The following is a 21,193-nucleotide window of genomic DNA, read 5'->3' as shown; positions in this document are numbered from 1 at the left end:
TATTGATAAAATTAGGTTTAGTAGACTTAGGGGTAAATGTAGGCTTAGAGAATGTATCATTTGAAACTATAGAACGTATTTGGTCTAGATCAGCTATGGACATTGAAGTGTATCGACTTGAAACGTTTCGTCACTGGAAAAATCCGCACGTCACTAAGGAGCAACTAGCGAAGGCTGGATTCTACTATATTCAGCAGGGCGATGAAGTACGATGTTACAAATGCCATGGCGTATTAGAAGGATGGAAATCAGGAGACGTACCAGAACTTGAACATGCTAGATTCTTTCCAAACTGTCCGGCTAGGGATAATTCACCATCGGAAAAAAAGTACCTTTCGCTAGAATGGGACATTCCCCCGACGCCAAAAGCAACTACGGTCTCTGACAAAAGCTTCTCACCTGTACCAGAAGAAGACGTTTGTGACTGTCCCTTGGATGTCAGACGATACTGTTGCTAAACACTACAAATACGTGAGTTAGAACTTTTAATTAAATTAAGTTGCAGGAGATCGTTTCACCCCATTTAAATGCCTGTAAACTTAACTACTTTAATTTGTTTTAATGGTGTAATGTACAAGATAACCATCTAATGGAATATCTGATAGTACCTACTAACATGTAAAACAAAGTTCTAAAATAAAAAATTAAATGTAAATAACTTGTTTTTATTGCCTAGAGATTAGAAATTAAGGGGTTCGAAAGCGATAAGCAAACGGGTAAAAATCTAATCTCCAGATATCTGCGCGAGGAAAACTAATTTTGGAGAATGGGGATGGGGGAAAGCAGGGATGTACCCAAAAATGGACCAAAATGGACCAAATGTACCCCAAAAACGACCAAAGTCACCATTTTCGGCCCTATGTACCCCATTTCGGACCAAATGTACCCCAAACTAGACCTTTTAGCTTTATTGTAATGTTAAACTCCCGTAGAGATTCCCCTAAAAAGAATAATAAACTGGCGGTCCAATTTTGGGTACATTAATTATTTCGGAGAGATAAAACTAATTCTGGCAAACTGCTGCGATTTATAGCGAATGGGGAAAAAGCCAATTTCTAGCGATTGGGATCGATAGTATGAGAGATAACAATTATGGTTGTTTTTATTGCCTAGAGATGGGGGAAAGCAACTGGTGATTAGAAGGGGTGAAAGCAATGGGGGGAAAGGAGCTGGTGAACGAGAGATAAAGTATCCAGTGAATGGGGGGTTGGGGGAAAGCAACCCGTGAACGGGAGAATCTGGTGATTAGAAATTCTGGTGATTGAGATGGGGGAAAGCAACCCGTGAACGAGAATCTGGTGATTAGAAATTCTGGTGATTGGAAATTCTGGTGATTAGAAATTCTGGTGATTGGAAATTCTGGTGATTGAGATGGGGGCGCGGGTGGGGGAGGAACGGGAGAGGCGCGGGTGAACGGCGGGAGCCAAGCTCTTTGTGTCCTTCCGGTGATTGAGAATGAAATTCTCAATCACCGGCGGGACACCCTTCTCTCTTTTTAAACGTAACTTAGTACACTAATTAAGTATTTTTAATTTACCGTAATTAAAATATAGGTAAGTGGTTTTTATCTTATTTTATACCTACGGAAGCGATAAATAAATTAAAGCAATAAATTTTTGGAGTTTGGAGATGGGTGGAAAAAAAATAAGGCTCTTCGTTTTTCCAACTGCTTTTCTGATGTACCCAAAAATGGACCAAAATAGACCAAAAGTACCCTTAAAACGACCAAAGTCACCATTTTCGGCCCTATGTACCCCATTTCGAACCAAAAGTACCCCAAACTGGACCTATTAGCTTTATTGTAATGTTAAACTCCCATAGAGATTCCCCTAAAAGAAAAAAACTTGCGGTCCAATTTTGGGTACATGAATTATTTCGGAGAGGGAATCCATGTTTTAAATTCAAATTAACCGCGCGCCCGGGCAATTCGCGCCTCCCAGGTAATCCACGCACGCGCGCGCTATCTTCCTGTCTAGGTTATTAATCATACAACTTACATAATTTCCACTTATTTCGTACGATAAAACGCGATCGAGATATTCGTTTTAAGAAATACTCGTGAGATTGGTTCAAGTGTCAAGCATATTTAAGTACTACAATGATATTAAAATGAAGTTTAAAAATATTTCCATTCTACTTTAACAACGAATATTCCATGACGTCAAAACAATCTTAAATTCAAATTAACCGCGTCCCCCGGGGTAATCTGCGCACGCGTCGCCTAGGTTATCAATTTTTACATCATTTCAACTTATTCCGTACGATAAAACTTGATAAGATATACGTTCAAGTGTCTTTCGAGATAAGCGTAGATAAATGAACAAGTTGGCCTGGACATAATATGTTGATATACGGGAAAACAAATCGTCGCGAGAAATACCATAAATACATTGACTTTTTGACGATTTTACCCTCATTTCACCCCTTAAATCCCGGACCCCGATCCCGAACCTGACCCCGACCCCGGGATCGGAGTCTCGCCATCACTTTCCTTCTACTCGACTATATAAAATATAAGCCTTACCTAGTACAGTTGTCAAAGGCTAATAAGCCCTTCTATTTTCTATGGCTTAACTATCAGGTAACATTGATTTGACTTCAAATAGTCGACCTTGTGAGCAGTCGATCTTATGAACATCAACAGTCGATCTTATGGTTAGGGTAGGAGAGTCGACCTTATGGACTGCCCATAGTGTCCATAAGGTTGACAGTCGACCTTATGAGCAAGTTCAGTCGACCTTATGAACAACATGGTGGTTTATTAGATCGACAGTCGATCTTATGGCATGTTCATAAGATCGACTATGTGAAATATAAGCCTTACCTAGTACAGTTGTCAAAGGCTAATTAGCCCTTCTACTTTCTATGGCTTAACTATCAGGTGACATTGATTTGACTTCAAAAAGTCGACCATGTGAGCAGTCGATCTTTTGAGACTTTCCCCTCTATACTATACACTCTCTGATTGAAGTGTCAACTCTTTTTACCTCTCCGAGGGGACTATGTCCTCTAGGAGGGGTTATACAATCACCGTATCTGTGTGTGTGTCTGTCCTGCGAACGCGTTCGCAATTTTGTAAAATACCCAGGTATTTAAAACGCAGGGTAAATACCTTAGGTACTTACCCGGGTAAATACCCAAAATACATAAATACCCAGGTGTTTATAAACACCATTAATTTCTTTGTTATTTTTTTAATTTATTCAATTAAGAGTACGGTAATTGAAAAACCCACAAACACATCAAGTTATTATCATATTAAATTTTAATTATTGTTTCTTACTTTTTTTTGCAAGTTTTACATAGTAACAATAACATATGAGATAACTATTAAATATCATTTATTCCTTTTCTGGACGATCACTTGAAAGTTCAGTCTCTGCTGCCCCTGGCTCTCCTCCGACTCCTCATCATGACTATTTTATTAGGAGGCCTAACACTAACATTAACGTGAGCAAATAAGGATTTTATTCATTTCATTTGGGCCATTAAAACATTTCCTGATATGTTTTGTCATTTTGTTGACATTAAAATGTTTGTACTCCTAACAGTAATATTTGAATACAACACCTTAATTTTATCTTTGAATAACTCCCAGGCTAGAAATAAAATAGACTAAAATAAAACTGCATTTAAAAATGTAGTTTGCCCAAATTGCCCTACCTAATAAGCCCAAACAAAGCAAAAGATGTAGACAAGGAGGATAGCAGATAGTACCACTCGACCCTATACTAACTGACGCCCCAATCATAAAAACCCTAGTTTTGGGTATTAACCCGGGCATGGGGTAAATACCCGGGTAAATACCTATTTAACAAGTTGGCAAAGCCAAAATATACCTCTCCTCGGAAGTATGGTCCCTAGCGGTATTAATTTCTCGACACGACCCCCAAAGATATCTCCGCAATTCAGAGTTATTTACGAAAAACGTATTCTCGGTTCAAACCCTGCCCGGTATAAAATTTTAATTTTAATTTAAATAATTGAGACGAAACAATCGAGTTTAATTTATTCAGAATATTATAAATTAAGTAGTTACAACAGCGAGTTAGACTCACTAAAACAATGCACAATTGAATTTAACCCTTTTTACAGTACATGTTTATCAGTTGAATATAATACTAAGCAAATTTTAATGAAAGAAACATCTACAGATGGTATTTGTATTTTTCTCGCTTACGAAATACTTGCCGCATCTTTAACGCTCATTTTATTTCAACACTCGTAGACTTCCAGTTGACGTTGTGACACATACCGCATGAAAAAGACCAATGCCGTCCAATTTCCAATATCATATAATGACTCGCACACCCAGGAAATCATTGACTGCGTTAGAAATCGTAGATATCCAAATATCCACACCAAATATATTTACAAGAAGCAAAAACCTTACCATCAACAAAGCACAGAGAGCCACTTGACTAACCGCCAGCTCTTAAAGCAATAAACGGTAAATTATCGCCTTTGAATTAACACAACTATATATAGGTCGTTAAGAATACCCGTAAATAAATAACAAAAAAACTAACAAAGTGGACCACCCACAGGGTCTACCCTTTAACCCTCTTATCTCGGCGCCTGCGCTAAAACAAGATTTAACCTTTAAAATTCCATTCGTAAAAAAACCAGATTAGGCCTTCATAAATTCAATTATAAAAAAAGACTTTATTACCTATTATGCTTACGATGCGAGTCTTAATTTCAGTGAACCTAAGCAGCTATCGGTGGTTCTGTGGTGGAGCGCTCGACTGCCAAGCCGAATGGTCTGGGTTCGAAACCTGGGTGGCGCATTTGTTTTTAATCAATAGAGAAACGCTAAATTAGAATGTTTTCGATGCAATAATTTCAATTTCAATTCTATTTCAATTAAACCAAAATTTCGTACTCTATTAAATACGCTTCCGATAAAGCTGAAGGTCTAATTTTCAATAAGGCATAACAAGTGTCGGTGGTTCTGTGGTAGAACGTCCGCCTGTCAAGCAGTAGGTCTCGGGTTCAAATCCCGCCCGATGCGACCGCAAATTGATACTAAGACGAATACCGTGTACAACTGGTGGAATCCCTGGCATTGTACGTTGAGAGGTAGCATTACACTCAGCACTCGGTCCGTCCCAAAGTCATTAAGAAGAAATTGGAGAGAAAACGCCCATCTAAACACAACAGACTCAACATGCACAACCATCAGAACACAAACACAACAAATTCAACACTCACAACCTACGCATAAACATTACAAAAACGTAATACACCAAACCGTCACGACGGTGAGCGAAAAAACACCATCCAAACCAAACCGCAAATGAATCCGTTAACGCTCACCGTCACACGGTGGTTTTGCCAACCCTTCGAGAAACTGCGTACGCAGTGATTACACTTTGCACCGAAAATGCGAACGCGTTCGCAGGCCTGACAGACAGACCCACAGACCCACAGGGTGGTTGTATAACCCCTCCTAGGGGACTTTGTCCCCTCGGAGAGGTAAAAACAACGTTTAGAATCTAAACATTTTCCTAAACGCTCTAAAATGCTCGAGGCGACCGAGAAATAATATCTTATTGTTGAGGGAAAAACAACTTTCGTCGTTTCATTGCGGGTAACACAATAAGTATATATATATTGATTTAACGAGTTGTTGGAACGGTGTTGTTATATTCCGGATTAATAATATTGATTAATTAGGCATTTTAGAATTTTTCGAATGAGACCCGAATGTTCGATAGGCCATATCTTAGCAGCCGTTCGACGTAGCCGGATAACAATGACACTTTCTAAATATGAATCGACCCTTGTGAATCCAAAAATGCAGGTTTCAGGGGCGTAACATCATTATTAAAAAAGTTGTCAAAAACGATATTTGGCGTTTCCGGCGGATATGGAAATGCTACACGTGAATCAAGAATAGGTATAAAAGATATTAGTAAAATATTAAAAATAAAATTGGTTTCAACTTGCTATCTTTCATAGTTTTTGAGATAATCGCAAATAAGTGCCAAAATCCCAACGGCCGAAGACTTATTTAACAGAGTGTACATGTTGAATCTATTGAAGCTTGAAACCCAGTCTTGTCAATTCGAATTGTAATAAATCTTTCCAAACGTTCTTTGACATTTGTCATGTGAGCTAGTAGTTTAAAGCTAGTATCAAATACCTCATTTGATCCTGTAATAAACCTTAAAAAATTGTCAGTAGGTACTATAAGGCTACCAATAGAAGAGTTCTTTGTTGTTTTGAAAGACTTGAAGAAGGAGAGCATGTTTATAGGATCAATAATTTGATCGTTCTTTTTGAGTTGGCTGATGCAAGAGGAGCATTGGTGGTTTGAAAAACAGCGATGGATTAAATATCCTGATATATAGCTAAGGACATTTTGTTTAAGTAGATTTGGACTCTCAATTGAATTGCATATTTCCCAGTCCTCATCAGTCCGTCAGTATATCATCATCTGGCCCAGGGGCTGGTAATTTAAAGGAATCAATATTCAAAATGAACTCGTCTAATAGCGTTTTCCATTTGATTGCTCAAGATTAGCTCTGAATCTGTCTCTGACGTCATAGATCTCACCCCAATCGACTAGAGTAAAACCGCAAATGGAACATTCCATGAACATATTCCCGGACTTTGTTGTTTTTCGTCTGCTAGTAGTTTGAATATTCGCGTCTTGGTCTGCCATTTTGCCAAAAAATCTAAAAGGAACACGCGAAAATTTGCTCCGATCTCGATCTCGATCCGTTGATCTATCAAAATCGGCAGATTGGTTTTGGGCGATCTTGGAGTACCCGAGAGTGCGAAGTGGAACACGCGAAACTTGATCGGAGCAGATCCGAGCACGCTAATGGAACATAAAATGTTGATCAGAGCGTTCTAGAGTGCTCGAGAGCAGACAAATGGAAAACGCTATTAGTCATCAATGCAATTAGAATCAGATGGTTTTAAAAGGTGGCTTACAGATGCAACTCTGTATGCAGCCGAAATTGTTGAGGGTTTGGGTGATCCCTGTTACCTCCTTTCTGTCTTATGGAACCAGAGTAATTTTCAACAAAATCTTGGCTTATTCTTCCAGTTAATAAAAACGTAAAACCATAATTTTCTTTTAAATCTTTCCAAAGTGTTATATATTTATGTAAACCTAGTAATAAGTTTGGTTGTCAAAAGGTGGCGCCATGTATCAAACATAAACGATGTATAAAATTATACTAGGGAAATACCTGGAAGAAAACCGGTAGACCGACGAACACGAGAAAATAGATATGTATTACCAATGTAGACCATAATAAACTATATTAAATATAATTATATTATATAATAATTATTATTCAACAACAAAACATAATAATTGGCGACGGAGATGGGATTTATGATTAGTCAATAAGTTAGTAAAGATCTTAGACAAAGAAGAACTTATCAGCGAAAATACAGTGTAAATCAATGTGAGTTATTAATTAAGCTGTTCGAACGAAACGGGTAGTGATGGGAACCAGGGCTAGAGGCAAGATATTTTTAAACTTAAAAGTACGAAAAATTGACTTATATTATCTAAAATTATTAAACGATGATAGTTATAAGACTCCCACATCGGAATCTCTCGGTCAGTATGGTCGCTCTAGTAAAAAAAAAGGGGTTTACAACCAACTCTCTGCAACATAAATTACTTTTGGAATTTCAGGTATAATTTTTTTTTGGAATTTTAGGTATTCATGTTTTAGAAGCGTAACTTTCGGCATATTTGTATTAGGGTAAAAAACATTTTCCACCATTTGTTGTTTCGTGGGTGTGGGGGTAAGGGTTTTCAACGATTTTGGCGCACCTAATCATTAGAATGACTTCGAATTTTGCACTAATCAAGAACGACAGTACTAGTTACCAGTATGAACCGTATTTATTTGAATTATATACTTTAAAACATTTAAATTTTTTTCAGATCGCACAGTTTAACGAACAATTTTGGAATATAGTTTGCTCAGAATTAAGTATTGATGTACCACTTTACTTGAAAAATCTACTACAAATAAATGGATTCGACAAGCCACTGTCTTTGAAAGATTTGGAACAGCAAGATATATTAGAAATGGAGGCATTCGCTAGAGAAGATATGAAAGCATTTTTGAAAAAAGGGGTGAATCTGAAATATTTTTATGGTCTTTATACTGATAAAGTTGATAGATTTAAAATTGTACCCGGCCACAAAAAACTTTTGTATGGTATTAAAGAATATATCAAAAGCAAACCAGATAACTATTTTTCAAAGTTTGAACAGTTTAGTGTGTCATAAACGCTTTTCAGTAAGAAGATTGAGCAATGTCAGCGACTGTCTACCACGTCTTCAATCGCGGGAAAAGAAATAAAGGAAAAAGTAACACGTATAGTCAAAGTGGCAATCAAATCATTTGCCATGGATTCTGAAGTACAAAAGCAGTGCTCGGATTTTCAAGTAACGATAAGCGAAATATCGGTAAATAACTTGGTAGCTCTCGTTCGATGTCCGATCTGCGAGTCAAAAGTGCAATTAGGCATTGCAAAATCAAACGCCGGAAATTCCCGATTTTTAGCATCTAACTACACTAGACACTCAGGATTTCATTTTAAGCCTCGAAAATTAGAACCAAAGAATCAACAGATCAAGGGTCAATCAACTATACAACAAAATACTCTACGAAAACATTTTGGTACAATTAACTGGAACAACCTCGATGGCGCTATCGACAGTGACCTCCGCGAAATCTTCAATGTCAAGTATTACGGAAGCAACGCTACAGGAAGTGTCGGGGGAAGAGGACAATGGCATTGTAAAGGGACCAACCATGCCATTGAAACACTAACTGAATTTAACGTTGAGGTACCATTCACCAGTAAATGGAAAAATGTACAAAATAGTAGATCGGAGCGCAACAAGCGAAAACTTCAACATTTTATTGCAAACCAGACTTTGATAACCAATTACCTCCCAATATTAAATTAAGTTCAGCGTTTAGTAAAACAAAATCAAGATCTTAACCAGTGCGTCATCAGGTTCATCAGCAATCGGATTTACCCGTCAACATTGGGAACTCTAACAATGTTGACTCATTTCCAGTGGTGTAGTCCTAAAATAAAAAGAGCCGGGGTGCTACCTGGGTACAGCCAACTTCGATTACGCGCGAAATCGAAGTTGGCTGTACCGGCAAAGGATTGTATTTAGTTTCTGTTTAACGAAATTATGCATCAAGATGATATTCCGGATAGCTGGAAAGAGTCACGTGTTACTATGGTTTTCAAAGGAGAGGGAAAGGCTGAGGAAGAACTCAGTTCCTATCGTCCTATAGCAGTAACGTCGGTCTTCTACAAAGTGTATGCCATACTTTGGAAAGAACGTAATTAGCGGGTATATGGAAATAAACGGCTTGCTCGATGAAGCTCAGTATGGTTTTCGAAGAGGTAGAAGGATTTCGGACAATATTTTTGTGCTTTCTCAGCTGGTTGAACTCTATCAGAAACAGGGGCTCTCTATTTTCTGCGTTTCTTGACCTTCACAAGGCGTACGACAGTGTCAATCATGATAAGTTGTGGAAAACGTTGCGTGACTTCGGCTTTGTCCCGAGTGTCGTTCGCCAAATTCAAAAACTGTACGCTGATAGCTCGTATATATACACAGCCCAAGGTGTTACTACTGAGGCGTTGAGGTGTGGTGTAGGTTTGCGTCAGGGGTGTCCATTGTCCCCCGTACTGTTTATTTCTTATATCAATGGCCTTGCGGTGAGTTTGTCCGAGTCGGGAGTTGGCGCTAAGATCGAAAAGTTGGAGAAGGATAAAGGAGCCTCTGTTGGCAAAGTGTCGATCCCTTGCTTACGGTTTGCATATGACATTCTTCTCTTGGCACATTCTGCGGCGGATTTACAGGAGCTGTTGGATAGATGTTCTGCTTATGCTGATTCCAAGGCGTTAAGGTTTAGCCCAGAGAAATCAAAAGTTTTGATGTTTGGAAGCTAGCCCGGTCCCCTTTACGTTGCAAAACGCCTCTTTGGAAGTGGTGGAAGAGTAAAGCTATCTTGGTGTCCTGTTCTGTTCTAACTATATGGAAAATCATGAGCGCAACCTTGTAGCTAAAGCTACTCGTCTACGGTGGGTGGTCAAGAATATGGCGGATGGATCATATAACAAATATAGTGTATCTAGGACTTTGTGGAAAGCTGTGGCGGTACCCACCATCACGTATGCAAACGATGTTCTACCATATTCCCGGGTCTCAATCACAGCCTTTGAATATGCTCAGAGAGAAGTTGGCCGTGCTGCACTTTCGGCGGGCCCTTTCGCAGCTAAGGCTGCAATTAAAGGTGAAATGGGTTGGAGCAGCATGGAGGAACGTGAAGCTACGAATAAGCTGAAATACCTAGGGCGGCTGTTACTTATGCCGGCGTCCATGCTTCCTGGCATAGTTTTTAGATCGCTGAGGCTTCAAGGAGTTGAGACCAGGCTACTTAAGCGTATGACACAGCTTGATCGTGTCTATGGCAATGGCACGACCCGGAATACAGCGACGAACGACAGAGAATGGGCTGCTGTAGTAGTGCGAGTTGTTCATGAAGCGGCGGAGAGGCGTTGGCGTAATGATGTCAAAAGCAAGAAAAGTCTGAAGCTCTACCTAGTGAAACAGAAGCCACAAACCGAATCGTGTTATGATGGTTCTTGGTGCAGTGGCCTCCTGTTTGACGCTAGAACGGGCTGCCTTCTGACGGGAGAGAGGCAACATCGTTTGTTTGGTTTTGAACCGGCCTGCAAGCTGTGTGGGAATGCCTATGAAGACATCGCCCATGTACTCTTTCATTGTCCGGTTGGTGAAAGCGATGAAGATATCTTTGAATGGCGCGTGCGGAACCCGGAAATCTCCTTAGAGGAAGCCCTTGGATTGTCGAGAAATTTCCATCACTTGTATATAGTTAAACACATTCTGGTTACCTGGAGGGCTAATAAAGATACGTGGCGTCGTGAAAATATTTAGGAATTTAAATGTTTATTCGTTATATATATAATTTTATTGTTGCATACTGTAACTTATATTTGATACTTTTTAGTACTATATATTATATATTTGGTTTAATGTTGTGTATTCTTTTAAACCGTGCTCCCTTTAATTTGGTGAGCCGCCCCGATTTCAAGGGGTTGTACTTTGTATGGGTTTACCAATAAATCTTAAATCTATAAATGTACGTCCAACTTCAATTTTTAACGTGATCGAAGCTGGCCGTACCTAGGTAACGATTTGAAATTGTTATGGTATTTTCCTGCGACCAAAATTTATAATAAATTCACACACCCTTTATTCGAGAAAAAATGATTTACGAAATAGAAGCAAGGCGCGCCCTGGCAAGTTGAAAAAAGAGGCAGGGCGCGCCCTGGCAAAATGGAAAAACCAAGGCGGGGCGGCGCCCTGCCCCGCCCTGGCCCGACTACACCACTGCTCATTTCTAACTGGACTTTTGTCCACCGCCAAACAGAACGCCGGGAAGAAGTTACGCGGAAAACGATACGAACATACAATTAAACTCTTTTCTACATACCTTTTTTTTTAATTGGCGGTAGATTAATGTACGAAACTTTACAGACTAACTTACCTCTACCTTCTACTTCATCAATTTAAAGGTCTTTACGTGACCAAGGTCCAACTATTGTTGAAGGAAAAATCAGAATGGCAGAGTTAAAATCTTTCCTTATTGAAAAAAACCTCCCTCTTCAAATATGGATAAGTGAAGACGCCAGTATGATAATAATTCCGACCAAATTGTAGGTTTCCCATTACCAACTGACCCTAACACTGGGTTGCCCGTATTAGCTTCGTATCCAGCAGAATCGGCTAATGAAATTGAAAAACACATTCGAAATAACGTACCAGCGTCTTTAGCGTACGTTATAATGGCCCAATCTTTGAGTGAAAATGCGCCTTCTTTTTGTTTGTCAATTTACGCAACTAATAATCGTTTTACTGCAAACGAAGTAATATTAAGATGGAAAAGCATTATCCAAATGGCAAAAGAAAACGGAATATAAGTCTGAGGGGTATCTTCGGATGGTGATAGCCGTTTACTAAAAAGTATAAGGCATACGATGAAACTCGCTACGAATACAAGTAACAAAAACCTGAGTAATAACCGTAAGTAGTTCCAAACAGAACAAGAACCTGAAATTGTTTGTGTTCCAAGACACGGTTCGTATTGGAACTAAGTTCCGCACAAAACTTTTAAAATGTTCGAGTATTCTACCATGTGGAAAACAAATATCAAAAGTCAAAATTTTAGCCAGAGATTCCAACAGTAGACCAGTTTCGCCCTTTTGGCTCGCCCTCCCCTAAGCACGGCCCTGACTCTGGCTATACTCGGAAATCTGCCGATATCAGTAAAACTAATAAGCATTCAGAGTGCCCTATATATGAGCAGTTCATTGCAATTTATAGTGAAATTCTTCACCAATTATTGGAATTCAACGGTCGCCCGAGCGTAAAAGATGTAAAAGGGCGAAACCGGTCTACTGTTGGAATCTCTGGCTAAAATTTTGACTTTTGATATAATAATCTTAACGTTGGAATTCAACGGTCGCCCGAGCGTAAAAGATGTCTGCTGAATAGCGACCGCCATGCAATAATTGGTGAAGAATTTCACTATAAATTGCAATGGACTGCTCATATACAGGGTGTCCACTAAAAACAATCCAGGGCCAATATCTCAGAAACCATTTTCTCTAGGAATTCCAATTAGAAAATTGTTCTTCGTCACATTTTATGTATTAATAACTTAAAATTATAATTTCTAATTGGAATTTTTGATCTAAACCTAATGGTTCTCGAGATAATTTTAGTATGACCTTGAAGGCAATGGTTCAAGGTCATACAATTTTCCAAATATTAAAATATCCTACCATGATGCGATTGTCTAGCAAATTTCGATAATGTAGCACGACTTGTTTTGGAGTTATTAGCGCTGTCTTGCAATTTTCCCTTTTCCGACCTTTATGATTTTGGTAAAAGTTTTCTCAACTTACTATTGGTCGAATCCGATCATGTTCACGCTATGTAGGCATAAAACGTGACGGGGAACACTTTTCTAATTAAAACCAACTTTCTAACACTTACGGTTCTCGAGATAGTTTTTGGATGACCTTGAAGACATGGTTCAAGGTCATCGAGGTTATCATTCTTCTTTGGCCCCCTGCACGAGCTACGTAACATAAAAACGGTTTCTGAGATATTGGCCCTGGATCGTTTTTTAGTGGACACCCTGTATAGGGCACTCTGAATGCAGTGGCGTATCCAGGATTTTTTTCGAGGTAGGCTAGAATATTAAAAGTGGGCCCCAACCACATATTATTCTAAAAACTAAATGTTAAATTTAAAAATTGTTGAATGTGCTAAGTGAGACAAATTAAGTTATTTATTTAAAAAAAATCAAAAAGAAAAAGCGGTTCTTCTGTTCTGCTTAGAAAACTCATCAACAACTTTCATGGGATTATCTTTCAAAATATTGGTTAGATCTCTATTAAGAGATAACAAAGATAAGTCGTTCGTGTGTTTGTTTTTATTCTGTTAAGGGTGCTAAAACTCCTCTCGCATTACAATCTCTGGAAAGCCATCCTTGATGTCCAAAATACTCTTGTGGCAGTCTTGAGTTGATACAACCAAAGAATATAAAGCCCCAGGAATGGAAGTTGTAGCTCCGTCTAGTGGAACTTTTGCGCCTCTCGTTTTTAAATAGAGACCGGGTTGCGTTAACCGTTTCAGGTTACTCTGATTTGCTTTGCCGGAAGTTTCTAGCTCGGCCAAAACACGCGGCCAAAAATATCAATCCTTCCATTCCTGGGGCTTTATATTCTTTGATACAACGTTTTCGGTTGTCATAAGGCGTTTAACAACTTTTATTCCATCTTTAATGTCTCTAGTATTGAACTGAAATCTCTCAAAAATATTACAAAAATGTATAACATCAGCCTCGTTTAGAAATTGAACACTCTGAGGATCAGACGCCAATAAATAATTTAATACAGAAGAGTTATCGGTCAACCTTCTATTCATTTCTGCACTAAATTTATCCAAAATCTCGAAATATGTACTTTTTAATTTCTGGCTCACGTTCATGTTTTAATTTTCCCTGTTTCCTAAGCTATCGTAAACTATGAACTCTTTCAATTTCTTACTAACTACCCTTTTACTTGGACAATAAAACAGTAAATGCTAATCGACTGTCAAGCATTGAATTCGCCAAGTTAATCTCACCAATAGTATTTGCCCTTTTATTAATTATTTCTTCATGTTTTAGTTCGAAGTCGTTTGAAATACATTGATCCTCAACAAATTCTCCGTGCCCACTTGGTTCTGTAGCTTTTTCTTGGGCTTCAATAATTTCATTGGTTTTAATTTTGAAAAACTTTCGAAGTGTATCCTTTTGAGAATCAATTTGTTTTTGTTCTAATTTTCTCTTCTTTCGCTTTTCAGCTCCTGAAGCGTGAGTGTTATTAAATCTTTTCACATTTAGGGCCCGTTCCCGAGACGAAAAAGTATCGTTAAACTAACGAAAAAGGGGGCGTGTCTTGTTAATTAACGAAACTTTTTCAAAAACGCGTTCCAGAGACATTTTAACAAGACAAAAAGTCTTGTTTTTCAACGAGAGCTAGACGAGAGCTCCGGAGCTCTCGTTAACGCGTTCGGAGGCGAAAATATTGAAAAAATGGCGGCGGAGTTTCTTCGAGCTAACATGATAAAACAAGGTGTATACAATATCGAAACAGATGTCCCGCTGAAAATAATGTATCGCGAGTGACCCAGTACTATGAATTGAATATAAAAAAAAGGATTTTTGGCACTACCAATCAAACCTGAAACCGCGTTTATTGAGCTACAAATGGGAATGGCCCAGGCCCGAATTGAAGACACCCCATAGATTTGATTTTGCTACGCAGGTAAGAATTCGTTTATCATTACTTTTATTTAATATCAAAACGAAAAGAAGAAAGAAAGATCTTTTCGTTTTGATATATTTAAAATGTGACTCTGGGAGCAATTGTATTATAAAATAATCTTATTATAGGTCATCATAATCATCTGCTGTATTTGTTTTGGAAAGACGGAAAATTGTTATCGACACAAAACTGTCAAGTTGAGTGTTTGTCGAATCATTCACAACATCAGTCAAATTTTTTTGTACACATTATATAAATTAAAATTATTTCAATTCTTAAAATAGAAGTATTTATTTATTATTGTAGCTATCATTTAAAGAGAATGGGGAACACATCTCCCTTTTGACCTGATACCCAATGATAAAAACTGCCTAATATACTGAATGAAATGTTTATTGAGCCCCTAACTACTCTTATGGGTAAAAAATTACCGGAAGGTGATAACCACCTTTGAAAAATATCCAAATGAAATTCAAATCTACCGCCAAACTGACAACAATAAAGAAATAAGTTTCATTGTCGTGGGAAGTGTTACATCAGAAAGCTAGAGAAAAGGTAATAAGTCATATTCATTAAATTAATTTAAAAGTAGTAGACATACTGCTGGTAAATGTAATTATGCTTCGGGGTTATTAATTATTCGTTCATAAGGCGAGGTCACTGAAATAAAATTTTCAATTTCCTTTTCAGCCCGAACAAAAGAGTTGAGTATGGTAACCAGAATTTTATTGGTATTGTACAAATGACTGGAAAAGGAGAGAGAAAATTGCGCATTTCGTTTAGAATAATTTCCTAAAACCCATTCAATCGTTCTTGATTATTTACTACAGACAGAGCAACATGGTCTAATGTTTCAGCACTGCTAGCAGCAATAGGTTCGGAGGGCACAGGTATGATGTTTTTTATAGCTTCTTTTGTAACCTTTAACAGGTATACCAAATTATTACTTATATCTTAATTAAAGTCAATCTATTTTTCAGAGAATGTAGGAAAAGAGCAACGTTAACAATACATAAAACACTTCGATTTTTCCTTTACCGTTGGCCTAGGCGGATTTGGAAGTGTTTTCAGCCCTTGCGTCTATTTAAAAAATGTAACTGAGCTATATCTGCTAGTAAGTAATACATCTAAACTGAGCGTTTCTAAATATACCCATTTTATTGACAATATCTTGCATTGTCAATCTTTGTTGCCGTTGTTTTGTCATCAATATTGAAATCCTAATTAATTTTCTTAATAGAAATATTTTACCACGTCTCTTTGCAGCCAAATTAAGGGGAGCATTACCGACCTCGCTCGGTGGAGTACTCATAGGAGTAATGTGAAAACGCCCCGTACTTGGCGTACCAATAAAAAAACCACTCGTTCTCGCTGGTGGTATGTGAAACTGCTAGCGCTTGTAGCAGGTACAGGGCTTTATTTATATTGTTTCAAATTGTAATGTATATTTAACAATTCAAATTTTATATTTAAAGTAAATAAAGTAGAGTTTAATGTACTTGTTTCTTCATTGCTGTACTACCAATGCGATTTTCAACACCTGCTATACCACGAATTATAGTTTCGCCAATTAGTTTCACCACTCTATTCTCAAGTGGTGTCAGCTAATCTCCAGTTGATTTTCTGATCATTATGATATCTTGGGCCAGTGTCTTTACGATGTTTTTTAAGAAAGACCATTTTGTTCTAATTTGTAGGAGTTTTTTTTTGTCCCCTTACGAACGGCTGACACTTCTTTTGCCATCTCTTTCCACGCTTTTACTATGTTTTTGTAGGCTTTCTCTACTCCCATAACTCCGTTGACCAAACCCATTCTAGCTATAAGCCCAGCAACAATTGCTTCCCTTTGCCTTTCATTCAACCTGAGTTAAACTTCGCCCTTAGCTCTGCTTCTTTGCTAACCCCATTTTTAAATAAATAAATAAATGCAAATATTATATAAAAACAAATGTAAATAACCACCAAAAATTGTAAATTTATAAATAAAATTTAATAAATATGATAAAATAACTGATAAATAGCCGAGATTACGTAGTCGAAACTCGAAAGTGGAAAATTGCCACTGTTTACAAGAAAGAAATCACAGACAACACTAAGGCTTAACTGAGCGATTGAAGTGACCCGCTTACCGCCGATATTTTCGGGCGTTTTTATTGGCTCCGGACGGGGGCGGAGCTTATTAAAAAAAAGGCGAAATAACGAGAGCGGGAGTTTACGAAGTCTCATTAAAATGTGACTGGAACGCGTTTTTATAACTCTAGTCTAGGTCTCGTTAAATCGCGAGTCTTGTTTTTTAACGAGACTTTTGAAAACGTCTCTGGAACGGGCCCTTAATCTCCACACTAAAACTAACCATACAAATGAACTTTATCAGTAGCGGCGCTAAGGGTGGGCTGAAGTGGGCTTTAGCCCCCCTGCATTTCTAAGAGGGGCCACATATTTATATTAAAAGGGCCACATATTTATATTAAAAGGGCCACATATTTATATTAAAAGGGCCACATATTTACAATTAAGAGGCCACATATTTGAATTTATGAATTTTCTTTATCTCTAGAAATTTGTTTTATTGCCAAGAAAAAATTTCTGGAAAAAAACTTGAAAAGGCTGTTTGAAAAAAGTGCAAATAGCCTTAAAAAGGCTGTTTCAAAATGTAACTGGTCGCTATTAATAGCCTTGAAAAAATCTTAGGTTGTTTCAAAAAGTAGCTACTAATAGTCTTCAAAAAGACTGTTTAAAATAATAAGTAATTAGCCTTTAAAAAGGCTTTTGGTTTGAGATACATTATCTAAGTGTTTAAATTTTAGATAAACGCATTAAGGCTTCTTTAAACCTAGAGGAGGTAGAAGTCCGCTCTTGCCAAAATTTTAACCTCGACTGGAGAGACAAAAAATTGGACTACTAACTCGTTCTGTAACACAAAAGGAAATGGAATGAAAAATGGCCATGCAGTGATGCCAGATCGCGGAAATGGAATTTCCCTTTCCGACCCTTGAAATTTCCCTTTTTGAACTAAAATTTTCAAATGATATTTGCGTAAACTAATTACAGGGGAGTTGGTAAAAAAAAATAAGAAATGTCCTGAAGAAAATAATACTGTTATTATCATCTCGCAAAGAATAAAAACTAGGAACAATTTTACAAGCATACAGTTTGTGCTAGAGACTAGGAATATGAAAATCTGATCCTCCTATAGGGGAAAAGTCGTTCGGACGGGTTCCTGTGGGCCAGTCATTTAGCAGACAACTTTCCAAATTGCCAAAATAAAATTGCAGGGGTGCCAGCTAAAGCGAATCCGAAAAAATACTTATGATCGTATTATTTGACATAATAAGTCAATTTAATCATGGACGAATCAACTACGGGGACAGCCTGGTCCACGAAAAACTTAAAAAAAACCTATATCGTCGCCCCCTAACGGCTTTTCCGAACATAAGCGGAAATGCCGATTCAAGCAGATCGATTGGGGGGGGGGGGAGGAAATACTTTCCTATATGCTCACGTGGGATGAACGCGTGCTGAATTTTAATTCTTTTACGTAGTTTTTAAATAATTTAAAGATGTCAAGATTAATAGATCACACGTATGCTAGAAGTTTTAGGAAACCATGTGGTAGTAAAGAGAGTATGTATAATAAGATAAATGTTATTTACTTTTTGGTTCAAGGCTTAACTGCTTTGTTTGTTATCCATAATGGAATTTTTTTAGGTGGTAATTCTCCCATCAAAAAGAAATTTAAAGTGCATCAAAAAAAGGCATTAACAGCAATCACAAATTCTAGTCAATTGTTTGAAGACAACACCAAGAATGTTGAAGCACCGATTTGTTATGGTAAATTCCATTTTAAAAGCAAAATAATGTTTAAATACTAATAATACTTTTTTGTGGTTTAGATAATTTAAGTTCTGATTCAGAATCAGAGAATGTTGGTACTCCGCCAAGAAATATAACAAAACTGAAAAAGAAAAGTTCAATTGGTCATTTCAATAACGTAAGCCGTTCCCTATTGGTCGACAACTACGATAAGCATTTTGCCGCAATGTTTGAAGAGGGTAAAGATTCATTAAAGAAACTTATAGAAATTGCTGGAAGTGAGGAAAAACAGAAGATAGTAAAGTGGGCATCGGAAATTGAATCTAGCAGCTTGTGTTATCTGGAAGTGCGCGAATTATTCCGCCAAATTGTTAACCCTGGCCAAAGTGATGAAACATACAGAAAGTACAAATCTCTTTTTCACAGTGAATTAAAAACGCTACTTGATGCTTGTAAAAACTACAATAATCATGGATTAAGTGAAAAGGAAAAAAAAGTGGGATTGAAAATGTTTCTTCAAGAAATTTTTAATAGTGGAATGTGTGCAGTAAAAACCATTGAAGAAGATGTCGTCCCAACCGTAGAAGAAGAATGTACATTGTATTATGTGGCAGGATTCATCATCAATAAATTGAAGAGAAAAAATAAAACAGAAGCAAGCCATAGAGTAGCTGAAGTATTGAAAGCAAAAGATGTTGAATCGATACCTCAAGAGTATAAAAAATGGGTGGAGCTACAAAGTCGTGGTGGGTTACAATACCCAACAGTTGAAACTCTTACACTCTTTAAAAAAATGGACTGTCATATTGTGAAATATTTGAATGACCCCACCTGTGATCAGAGTGTTCAAAAAGCGAGCATAGCAATAAAGAATGATACGGAAATTGTTGAGATATGGAACAGAATATTAAGTAACGCTAATGTCAGTATTAAAGCAGGCTGCGATATTTTTAAGGATGTGATTCGCACTTTTATTAACACCAAAGGAAGCGGTTTAACTAAGAAAATACGAAATGAGAAAAAAAATGAAACTAGAAGTAAAAGATTAAAAACCAAATTTGAAAGTAAAGACAAACTAAAGAAAAAAATTGAGGAGGATTTAAAGAAAGAAATATTAGTGAAACATAACATTGTTGTTTAATAATTAGCGCTCTTAATGGTATGAAATGAATTGACCATTTGTTCCTAACAAAAAGTGAGATTTTAATAAAACATTGCATTATTACTCGGTGTTTGCACCTTTCACTTTTTTCAATTCTACTCTTCCTTCCCGAAGATTTTGTAATACCTTTCCCGTCCTCGAATATTGATACAGCCTGGGCTGTGACCCTGCTTTACACGCCTGCCTTTGCTTACTAAAGTATTGTTCAAGCAGGTCCTGATTGAAGTGAGTGGTGAGAACAAAATTTGCACCTTTTTCTAGTAAATAAGGAATCATTTCCAAAATTGCATTTGCTATAATGATAAATTATAATGAAATTTGAACTTGTGTATCGAAAGTAATTTTAAAGCTTACTTGTTTGTCTCAGTCCAGACAGAGTTTCTCTGGACAGCAACATTTTATTTTTTGTTGATCTTGATTCGGGCAATCTTTCCACATAATTTTCCCATTCATCCAAGTAAGACAAAAATTCATTTTTAAGCCACTAGAAAAACGATTAATAATCCGTTAGACCCAGGTCATAGACATTAGAATCAAAAGTAATATATTTACCCCAAGTCTCGAATCATCAATGTCTCGGTAAGGCTGAAGGTTCAGATTTTTTGAATGTATTCCTTCTAGCAAATGACCTACATTCATCACATCGAACCATTTGTTGAAAACTTCCAAAAATCTCACTGTCTCTGGGTGCTCATTCGGGAAATCTTGCTTCAAACAATTCGCAACACTTTGGCTTATAACTTGGGTAGCAAGCTTAACTTTCATTTTATTTTCCACACTTATGTGGTCTTCTGTTAATTTGTGTAGCTTCCTTAACGCTCCACTTTTCTCCATATCGTTACGGTATACAGATTTTATTGTGTTCCAAGTAAGATTTTCTCCATTAATGTTCATAAGCCTGTATTTGCATCCTTCCAGGCTGTGAAACAGACAATTTCTAACAGTCTTCAACAAATGTGGTACGTCAAATACAAAATATAAATTTCTATCTTCTGTCGCGAATGGATTTGCGCACTTGTAATATTTTTCGCCAGCATTTATTCCGAAGCATTTCCGATTCGTTGTCGCCCCATCTCCGACAACGCACAATATTTTCATCCCGCACAATTCCAGTTTGCATATTGCTTCAAATATGAGCGAGTCGAGGCTTTCTGCTGTTATGGATTTCGTTGCAAAGTGTGCAAACGGATATTGGTAAGATGAGGTGATACCTCGGACCATAAATTGTAGAACATGGGTCGCAAGAGGCTTTTCTTTATATGTTTCCGACTGTAAAGCCATCATTTTATTTTGCACTTCATT

This window comes from Leiobunum rupestre, chromosome 8, assembly GCF_980474605.1.
Source record: "Leiobunum rupestre chromosome 8, qqLeiRupe1.1.hap1, whole genome shotgun sequence".
Classification (NCBI taxonomy): domain Eukaryota; kingdom Metazoa; phylum Arthropoda; class Arachnida; order Opiliones; family Sclerosomatidae; genus Leiobunum; species Leiobunum rupestre.
Note: the sequence above shows the minus strand (reverse complement) of the source record.